This window comes from Bidens hawaiensis, unplaced genomic scaffold (assembly GCF_021521415.1).
Source record: "Bidens hawaiensis isolate Kalapana, Puna unplaced genomic scaffold, B.hawaiensis_p1.1 tig00003237_1, whole genome shotgun sequence".
Lineage (NCBI taxonomy): Eukaryota > Viridiplantae > Streptophyta > Magnoliopsida > Asterales > Asteraceae > Bidens > Bidens hawaiensis.
In genome coordinates this window covers 2,437,120-2,447,574 of record NW_027491176.1, presented here as the reverse complement: position 1 = coordinate 2,447,574, position 10,455 = coordinate 2,437,120, and the positions used below count along the sequence as shown (strand labels likewise).

Sequence of the window (10,455 nt, the reverse complement as noted above, 5' to 3'; positions counted from 1 at the left end):
ATAGTTTATCTGTTTTTTTCCTCGAAACTGACGCTTTTATGTAAGAATATATTTATTTATTCCAAGAGTTATACTAAATGCGCTCTACTATATTTTCCAATCAAAGTTTACAAAAACTAAATTAAATGAAGTTAATTATGTACCATTACTAAAAGCAAATTAAGAAGTAAAATAAAAAAAAATGGTTTTCAAAAACCCTCCGTCAATTGAAAAGTAAGAAAAACAATACAAAATAGCTATATGTTCTTTTTACCATCGAAAACTAAAAAAGGGAACACTGATTGTAATTTGTAGTTATTAAAAGTCTATAATTAAAATCGTACATCAAAATAAAAACTAAATACATTGTTTTTAAAATTGACATACTATTACATCTATAAAAAGTAAAAAAATAAATAAATAAAAGTATTTAAATATAAATAAATAAATAATAAATATACACTAGCATAAAAGAGTCAGTCTCTGAAAAAAGATTTTTTTTAAAAAATAAAAGGTGTATAGATAAATAACCAATATAAGAAACCATAATACTAAAAAATAAAAAAAAATGTTAAAAAACATATATTTAGTAGAAAACTCAAAAATTCTTATGATTAAAAGTTTGTGAAAAATACAAAAAAGCCCTTCAAAGTTGTATTAGCTAACGGTTGGTGGATGACGTTAGTGGGTTGGTCTAAAACTAATAGTCAATTGAAACTATTGTATCATAAAAGTCTAAAATAAACTATTGAACCAAAATTGATTATTTAAAGAAACCACAAGGACCAAAATCAAACTTCTCTCTTTTTATAAATATAAACAAACATATTGCTATTATATTTTAACTATTATTACCACAATATCTATAAACTAGAATTTTGTAGAGATTTTAAGAAAGATAAAGAAAAGAACTTATTCAAGTTCACTATTAGAGGGATGATCTTTCATTTTCATCGTAGTAGTATTATACTAAAAAAAAGTAAATCTACATGGGACAAACTCAACTATTGAATAGATTTGGAGTGTTCATGTGGCCAAAGGTTTGACAAATGTGTCATCCATATTCTTTGAAATAATTTACAACACTCCCCCTTGGATGACACCTTTTGCAAACTTTGGTGTCTTGGAGTGCTGACTCATTAAAAACCTTGTTAAATAAAACCAAATGGGAAAAAGCTTTAGCTAAGGGAAAAAGAGTGCAATATATAGCTCCCCCTCAAGTTGCAGGTTGTTACATTGTCCGTACATGGCGCATGCCAATATCATGAACATGTTTCCTGAATGTTGCTGTGGGAAGTGCTTTTGTGAAAAGATCAGCTGAGTTGTTGCTGGATTGGACATATCTCATCTCAACCTGATTGTCTTTAATAAGGTCCTGAGTATACTCAAAGTATCTTGGTGGTATATGCTTTGTTATGTCACTTTTGATATACCCTTCCTTCATTTGTGAGACACAAGCTGCATTATCTTCATAGATAGGAGTTGAAATTCGATCTTTCTCTAGTCCACAAGAAATCAATATGTGTCGTGTCATAGATCTTAACCATACGCATTCTCTTGAAGCTTCATGCAATGCAATGACTTCAGCATGATTTGAAAATGTTGCAATGAGTGTTTGTTTCTGTATGGCCCCGTTACCGGTGCCTCACATTTGGACGCTAGATTTACTCATAAACGCAGTTCTATATATCAGAGTTAATTAAAACTTACGCGGAATATAAAAACTTTCATAAACATTACATATCAAATCATAAACATGTCTTAAAACATTCTTCTTGTCTTTTCAAAATCAAAACATAACTTATAAAACATAGCAGATCTTCAGATGGCAGGCTTTTATTCACCTGCCATGTGTCCCGCTCACGCTAGCTGTCTCATCCTACTCACCTGCGTGTATACTAAAAGTCAGCTACGCTGAGTGAGTTAATCATACAATAGTATGATTAGTTAATCATACATCATACAATACATTCACTTACCTTCAATCATGCATCCGAAGATACATAATAATTACTTTACTAATTTACTTTTATTTCATACTTTCACACATACGTACATACTTTATTATGTTCGTACTTTATAATTACTGTCCATTCTATCTCAGATATTATTAGGGTCTGATCCCTCTTTCCTTTGTCTATCTCAGATATTATTAGGGCTGATCCCTTTCTTATCTATCTCAGATATTAGTAGGGTCTGGTCCCTTTTTACTTCTCTATCTCAGATATTATTAGGGTCTGGTCTCTTTCTTCATCTTCGTACATACCGTCTTTACATACCCATAACATACATACTTTCTTTAATCATTCATACATATTCATATATTGTACATATATCTATCATACACATTCATCTATCATAAACATACCTCCCTTGTTAGCATGTGCAATATCCGAAGATCGTTCACATACCGACAAACTTTCATTCACATTTAAGATATACATACATAACATATAAATCATATAAGGCATACACTTACCAGTTAAGGTAAGTGTGTTAACTATCACATCGAGTATGCACACAACCCCGAAAACATAACAAGGAAATGGGGCTAGAAACTCACCTGAATGCGGTTACGTTCACCGTTTATCGTAATCCCTTTCTTGAGCTGTGCACGGCTAACTGTATAATATTTACATGTTTTAATTAACTATTACTACCCATATTGTATTTCAATCTTTATATAACCCACAACGAACAGGGGTCCGGGGGCAGCGCCCCTGGCAGCGGGGTTCTAGGTGCGGCAGCCCCTAGAGGGGTCCAAGGGGCAGAGCCCCTGGCTGGGGTTAAGCTGTCTTAACACATTTTCCATTAGCATTTTAAGTTATTTTCTAAGTTGGGCTTATTTGTTTTAAATCAGATATGGGCTTTGCATTACTTATGGGCTTAACTTCATGTGGGCTTAGCTGGTTCAGGCCCAAACGTCCATTATGGCCCATCTAAATTCAGCCTAGAACCCAATCAGTGAACTGGCCGAGAACTCCTTGGTAGAGAACTCGTGGCCGAGAACACAATGTTGACCGAGAACCCTTGACTGAAAACTCATGTTGATCGAAAACTATGGTCTGACCGAGATCTCGTGTTAACCGAAAACCCATATTGGCCGAGAACATAGGTCGGCCGAGAACCCCCAGTCTTGGCCGGGATCTCCCAGTTTTGGTGTGTTCAGCTAATCTTCCATTTTAATCATTTTTACCCAACTCTGTTAACTGTTTTATGTTTCATAACCAGAACTTTAACTACACTTTCTACTCATACTAACTGCTTTACACCCGTCACTATTTCATCGCCTAGATCTAACTCGTTTTTAGGCATAAAGCTTGGACCTTTAAGCATAGAAACGTTCTCTAAACTAGATCTAGGGTTTTCTTGATGAACCGTATATATTTACTAGTTCCTTATGTTCATTTAAACATCAAGTTTGCATTTTTATGAAGCATTTAGACCTGATCTACTCTAGGGTTAAGTTTCATAGCAAACCGTTCATAAAAACGTAACCTTTAAGGTCAAAGAACATACCTTTTGATGTTTCTAAGGTCACAACTAGCTTTGTTTATGGACTTGGATCGTGTATCTAGCTTGGTTATCGAGGATTTATCAAAGACCTTTGCTCGATTGACCTTGGATCTTGATTTCTCTCTTGCGGCCGAAATTAGGAAGGTTGTGTGTGTTATGGAGGTGTGTAGGGAATATTATGGATAAGATGGATGAAAATGGAAAGATTTAGGGTTTAAGGGGTATTTATACTCCCTTAAGCCCATGGACCTAAGGTCCATCTTTCCTTTTTAGTCCATGCTTAAGTCCATTTAATTAGCCTACTTATCTTACCCTTTTACCATTTTACTATTTATTTATTAACACAAGTAAACTTTTCCGCCATAACGAGTCAATACACAATATTATTATTATTCAAAATTTTTGGGATGTTACAGTTTCTGAGAACGCCATGAAATCGTAGTTCCTCCATTATTAAATATGTATCCAGTTTGAGATTTTGCTTTATGGGGATTAGATAAATAACCTGCATCTGCATAACCAACTAACCCTTCTTTTGATTCGTTAAGATAAAATAGACCTAAATCAGCAGTTCCTTTTAGATACCGAAAAATATGTTTAATGCCATTCTAATGTCTTTTAGTAGGGGATAAACTAAATCTTGCCAATAAATTAACTGCAAAAGAAATTTCAGGTCTTGTTTAGTTAGTAAGATACATAAGTGCTCCAATTGCACTGAGGTATGTTACTTCGGAACCAAAAATCTCTTCATTATCTTCGCAAGGAAGAAATTGATCATTTTCAACATTGAGTGATCTAACAACCATCGGTGTGCTTAAAGGATTTGCTTTGTCCATATTGAAACGCTTTAAGAGTTTATCAGTACTAGTAATTAGACCCGCGCGCGTTGCGGCGCATCATTACATTTATACGTGTTTGTTGCGCCACACGATTCTATCCTATCCAACTTTCTCTAAAGCTAGTTAAAGCTCCTACTCTTTTTTATTTCTTTATTTATATGAAAACTATAACCAATAATATCTAAAATGTCAAAGACAAAAGAACAATCAAAATTAATGTTTCTTTGCAATGTTTCAATTCTGAATGTAAACTGTTTTCTATTAAATTATTTTAAAAATAAACACTTGCTACAAGGATTACTTTGCTACCAACTTCAGCAAAGCTATTTATCTGCAAGTATATACCTAGGAAAGTAGTGCTATATAGACGTGCACAAATCGGGTATAGTTGAAAAACCCAAACCGGTTTTTTTCTCACCGGGTAGGAAATGGCATCGGTTCCAGTCAGGAACCGGTTCGGTTCCCGACCCGAACCGATGCCCCGAAATGCCAACTTTTAGGAACCGGGACTGGTTATTGCGTAAAAACCGGTTCCACCGGTTTTTTTTTAATTTCAAATAATATAGCCGTTACAAACCGGTTCCAACGGCTATTTAGCCGTTTTTTACCGTTGAAACCGGTTTTTTTTTACTAAAAATAGGTTATTTACCTTCTATAAATAGCAAGGTATGGTGTGTACTTGTTAAACCACTTCCAAAACTATAAAACACACTCCAAAACACAATTAAGCTTAAACTGACAACAAATAGCAACTAATGACGACGTTGTTATGGTGATCGAAACAACACGATGCCCCGATGTTTGGGTTCATTACGATTTGTGTCTCATGACCGACTCACAAGAGATGGCTCGTTGCAAATATTGCTCGAAGTTTCTTAAAGCAGGGTCCAACTCGACATTACGAAAACATACGAATAAGTATTGTCGAGATAAAATAAGTTTGGATGCTAAAAAAGTGGAAGTGGGAGAGTCGTCCGGCTCTACAACCCAAGCATCTACCGCCGGTGACAACGCTTAATCGTTGTAGAACGCCAAATTAAAACGACGGACTTTGTTTTTTAGTTTAAGTTGTTATGTTTAGTATCATTTATGTTTTAATAATGTTTGTAGTAGTTATTGTTTAAATAAATAAAATGTTCGTCGTTATTAAAAAAGTAACAAAAAATTAATCATGACTAACAAAAGTAGTTATTATTAAATAAATCAAAACTACATATTAGTTGAACTTGTTACAAATAGTTTTACTAAAACAAATAAAAATTACAACTCCTCTTCGTCTTCACCCTCGTCTTCATTCTCGTCTTCACCCTCGTCTTCATTATCGGAAGAAAGCCCGTCCTCCGCCTCCTCATCATGAATAGGACGCTCTATTGGTATTTCGTCTTCAAAGTTCGCCTTGTGTTGTACATGATCCACCGCATCCAAATGGTCCTTTAGGCAAATGCAAACCTCTAGAGACTCGGGAGTTAATTTGTTCTTCGCATTGATAATACCCTCCCACTAAGAGAAAAAACCGATTCGGAAGCTACCATTGAGGCTTGTACGGCAAGCAAATCACGAGCCATGGCAGATAAAATATGAAATTCGTTTTGTTTTCCTTTCCACAAAGCCAACAAATCAATATTGCGAACCTCGTCAACTGTTGCACCCTCAACATAGTTTGCTCCACTATATCGACCAAGTTCGCTAGTTGGTGTGTTTCCTCTTTGCCTCTTAGATGCGGATTCACGAAACCCATTCATCAAGTTTATAAGTAGGTCCTTGATCGGCCTACTAGTCGTTTTTTTAATAAAAGATGATCTCGTACTTGGATCATAAAGTTTAAAATAATGGTTATAAAGGTCTTGAAGGTTTTTGTTAAACTTTTCACACGCTTCCGTCGACAACTTCGAGTCGATCTCGTGTATACCCATGTTGTCGAATATTTCTTCAATCGTTCTCTTAACCCCATGAACATTCCAATATGGGTTTAAAGCGGCGGCACAAGTGAGGACCGGCGGTATGTTTTCAAAATATTTTAAGAACTTTTCCTTCATAACCGCAACAATATTCTTGAATAGTTTGTTCTTCTCCTCAAACTCTTTAAAAGTACAAGACATGTAGTATAATTCTTGCAAAACCCAACAACTAGTAGGGTAATAGACTCCCGATACTTTGTTGTTGAGTTTTTGAACACGTCAAGATACCCCAACAAAAAACCGACATTGACCCAAACACTTTCCGGAAGCATATCGGCCTCTCGTACGTCAACAAGATTGTTATGAAAACTTTGTAGAGTTTAGCGTTGGGCGAAAGCACACTTGAGCACATGACAAGTTAAGTTCCAACGGGTTGGAACATCCCAATTCAGCCCCAAATACTTTCTTTCAGCCGACTTGCAATAATTCTTAAACTAACCATCGCTTCTAAAGAATGAAAAAAATCGATTAACTCTTTTTTAGCACACTCCCACAACCTGATACAATGACGTCTTAAGGTAGTACGACTTACATGTGTGTCTCGCGGTCGTAGAGTTTCTCGAATCAACGACGTCAAATCTGGGTCATCAAAGTGGTTAAACGGCAAACCTCGTTGAATAACGAACTTTGCCATTCTATCTTGAACTTGAGTCGTGTTGTAACGAAATAGTGTACCATCTTTACCCAAGTCAACTTGATCGGTTGCGCCAATCCCTTTCAAGGCCGGGCAATATGAATTCTCGATGTGCTTTCTCAAAGTCGAGTTGGAATCGTGTTTTAGATATTTTCCACATAGTTTGCAACGAGCCTTTTGATCACCTTCGGCATTGACAACCAAATCCCAATTCTTCCATACGTCTTGGTTTCGGGTATGGGTGACGACCGCAAGAACATTTGTGTCTTCTATAGCACGAACGGGTTCAATAAAAACACTCTTCTTAGCCTTCTTGTTAGTTTTTTTAATGGTTGCCATAGTAATATTTAGTTGGATGGTCGGGTTTGCTAAAGGAGAAGTTTTTTTGTTTGTTTTTGAGCTTGGTGGTGAAACAAGTAATGGAAAATAACTTATATACAAGTTTTGGGCATCAAGAACCGGTTCCAACGGCTATATTACCGTTGGAACCGGTTACAACGGTAACATTTTCCTCAAAAACCGGTTCCAACGGCTATATTACCGTTGGAACCGGTTACAACGGCTACTTTGACCACCAGTTGACCATTTCATAAAAAACCCCCCGGAACCGGTTTTTTCGGGTAGGACCCGGACCGGGTAAATTTTGGAACCGGGTACAACTAGTGGAACCAGGTAGGAATATCGGGTACAAAAATACCCAAACCGGGTATGAGGTACATCGGGTAGGAACTGGAACCGGTTCCGGGTCGGTTCCTCCGGTTCGGTTCCGGAATCGGTTTTTTTGTGCACGTCTAGTGCTATAGAACCACAATGAACAGGAAACCTACATGCACGAAAATTATGAATTAGTTATTAATGAAGAAGAGCCAATAAATACTTCCTCAAACACATACAATTACTATATTAAACCACAAACAAAGATAATAGTTCAAGCATTTCACAAAATTTGTATTACCAAGTCAAAAGTAATGTTTGCACATGTATTGGATATAGTTTGCAAGTTCAAAGTGGATCTACTACTCTTAAAAATTACAAATTGAATGTTAAAGGTATTGATCATTTGATTGCAAAAAACTGGTGTAAACCAAAATGGGTGTTTTGGTCACAATAATAATCGAGTTGAAATTTTGAAATAATCAAATAGTTTGATTGAAGTCAAAGCTTGTGCAGAATGTATTTGAACAAAATTCAGTCTAAACACTAAATTGACTAAATTATTCCTGAATTAAATATGTTTAGTTTGTTTGACCCAAATCAAGAAAGTATACTTACATATTCAAGACTGCATAAAGTTGGATAAGTCCATATTATGATCGCCAAGTCGGAAAAGAAATAACAAATTGGCCCCTGCAATTATATGGCAAAAAAATATATAAAAACACCAATTTTCACCGATACAATGCATTCAAAAGTAAATAAGTATGTATCCGAGGGTAAATAAATAATTATACCCGAAGTAGAGTATCGGATGCTGCTAATGATCAGTTTGACCCCAAACAGATATATTGTTAATAAAACTATATGTTCATGGAAAATCATACCTGACCTGGAGCCCGACTTGTTATGAACTGACATGGCTCGTTACATACTAAATTAGTTATTCATTGTAAGTTAAATCTTTAATAGACTAAGCTAAAAAGAATTTGAAAATAAGGTGTGTTAAATATTTAGTGATTTAAATGATATCTAATTTAAGATATGATTATAACAATTTATTTCAGTGAAGTCTACCTGATAACCAAAGTACCCAAACCCGATTTATTCGACAACCATACAGGTCGGTCGGTTATAATATGAAACACAATAACCCAATCTACCCGAAGAACACCCCTACATAATAATAATAATAATAATAATAATAATAATAATAATAATAATAATAATAATAACTTACCTTTTTTTTTGCAGTTTCATGCATGTACTTGTTAAATGATGGTCCAATCCCATAAGATGAGGTTGATGTCCCAGTTCGCACGTAGTTGAGATCCGAAGATCTGATGCACACAAAAGTAACATAATTCTTTGTTAATGACCTCTAGCATTAAAAGTTTTATGTAAATAACTAAATAAGCTGCTACTACCTTCAATATAAAGCACCAGACTGCATAATTTTGCAAAACACAAAACTAAATTTACTAAATTTTCAAGTTCATTAAAAGTTTTGGTCCATATTTTGAGTAAACTTATTGCATAAGTTAAAGCAACTTAATAAACCAAAATATTTGTTAGAACATCAGTTTCACCCAAATAACCCGAAAAAAATACTAAATATATATTCGAACCCCACATATGTTATTGAAAGCATGTGTTGACAGGTCTTAGTTCTACATGTATTTATTCAATTTATGACAAATGAGAATGTCCAAGTTGGAAGATTAAGAAATACGTTATATCAATTGTGATTTAACTATGTCTAAATTGGATAAAATTTAGTTGTTACATATGTAGATAATGGAATTCGCTCAAGAATTGCAGAACTCTAAGTTGACTTAAAACAGTAATTAAAAAAACCATGAATCCATGCTAACAGAGTAACAGACCTGAATTAATCTGAATCCAAACCCAAATAAAAGCCAGCCCGGTTCACCTGAAACCCAAACAACCCAAGATTAATCTGGTCGGTCTTTGGGTCAATTTTCAGAGACCCCAACGCGATTAACCCGACCCAAATAACCCAAAACATGAGAAACTTATCCAAAGTACACCCCTAAATAATAGTAATAGAATCAAAATATAAACGTGTATGTGCATACTTTTATGTTACATATAAAGATGAATACTAACCTTTCCGCGCATAACCTCAATAGGCTTTTCAGAATCCTCCTTTGTTGCATATCAAATTAAGGCAAACCCTCTTGGTCTAACACATGCAGCGATACTTTAACCTAAGAAGAATAAATATTATGATTTATATGAACGTAGATAGCAAAATTTGCTTGTTAATATTAGAATTGATTTTGTAATTCGTGAGTCAACCGTAATTGTTACCACAACTTGCCTCTCCTATTTATCATCTTCCTCTGCTACATAATGCAATTACCATCACTGAGCATACGCGACATTCAATGGTCAGATGAAGTGGAAAAATAATAATGCAGGGGAATTCAGTCGCCAGGGCGTTTCAATTGCCCGGGATAAGCATCGGTCTCAGAGATCTATCCTTTATGATTACCATACCACCTACATCTCCAAGGAAGCGAACCGAGACCTAAACAAAAAACTGAACCCAATTGAGAACAAAACCTAAAGAATACCGAAAACCGAAACCAAACCAAAATGAATCTGAACAAATGAATAAACTGAAACGAACCAAAATGAGATTAAAGAAATGAAAACCTTACTGAAACCAACAACGAATAAACCGAATCAAAACTGAAACGAAACTTAAAAAACACTAAACCAAAAAAACTGAAATGAAACCAACAACGAAAAAAGTCTTACCAAAACAAGCCCAAAAACACGAAAGACTTAAAATGAAATTCAACAAAAACATGAAAAAATCAAAACTAAAATGATGGAAAAACACAAA

At 35.0% G+C, this 10,455-nt stretch overlaps 1 long non-coding RNA gene across 1 annotated transcript; it reads right to left on the bottom strand.

The window, feature by feature from the left end:
- Window positions 1-8,823: 8,823 nt before the first annotated feature.
- Window positions 8,824-10,229, bottom strand: LOC143622600 (uncharacterized). The gene is made up of 4 exons (XR_013151751.1): window positions 9,915-10,229; window positions 9,711-9,811; window positions 9,467-9,513; window positions 8,824-8,920 (listed from the first exon to the last, which is right to left on the bottom strand). It is a non-coding gene; the product is annotated as an uncharacterized LOC143622600 (long non-coding RNA).
- Between the last annotated feature and the right edge of the window lie 226 nt (window positions 10,230-10,455).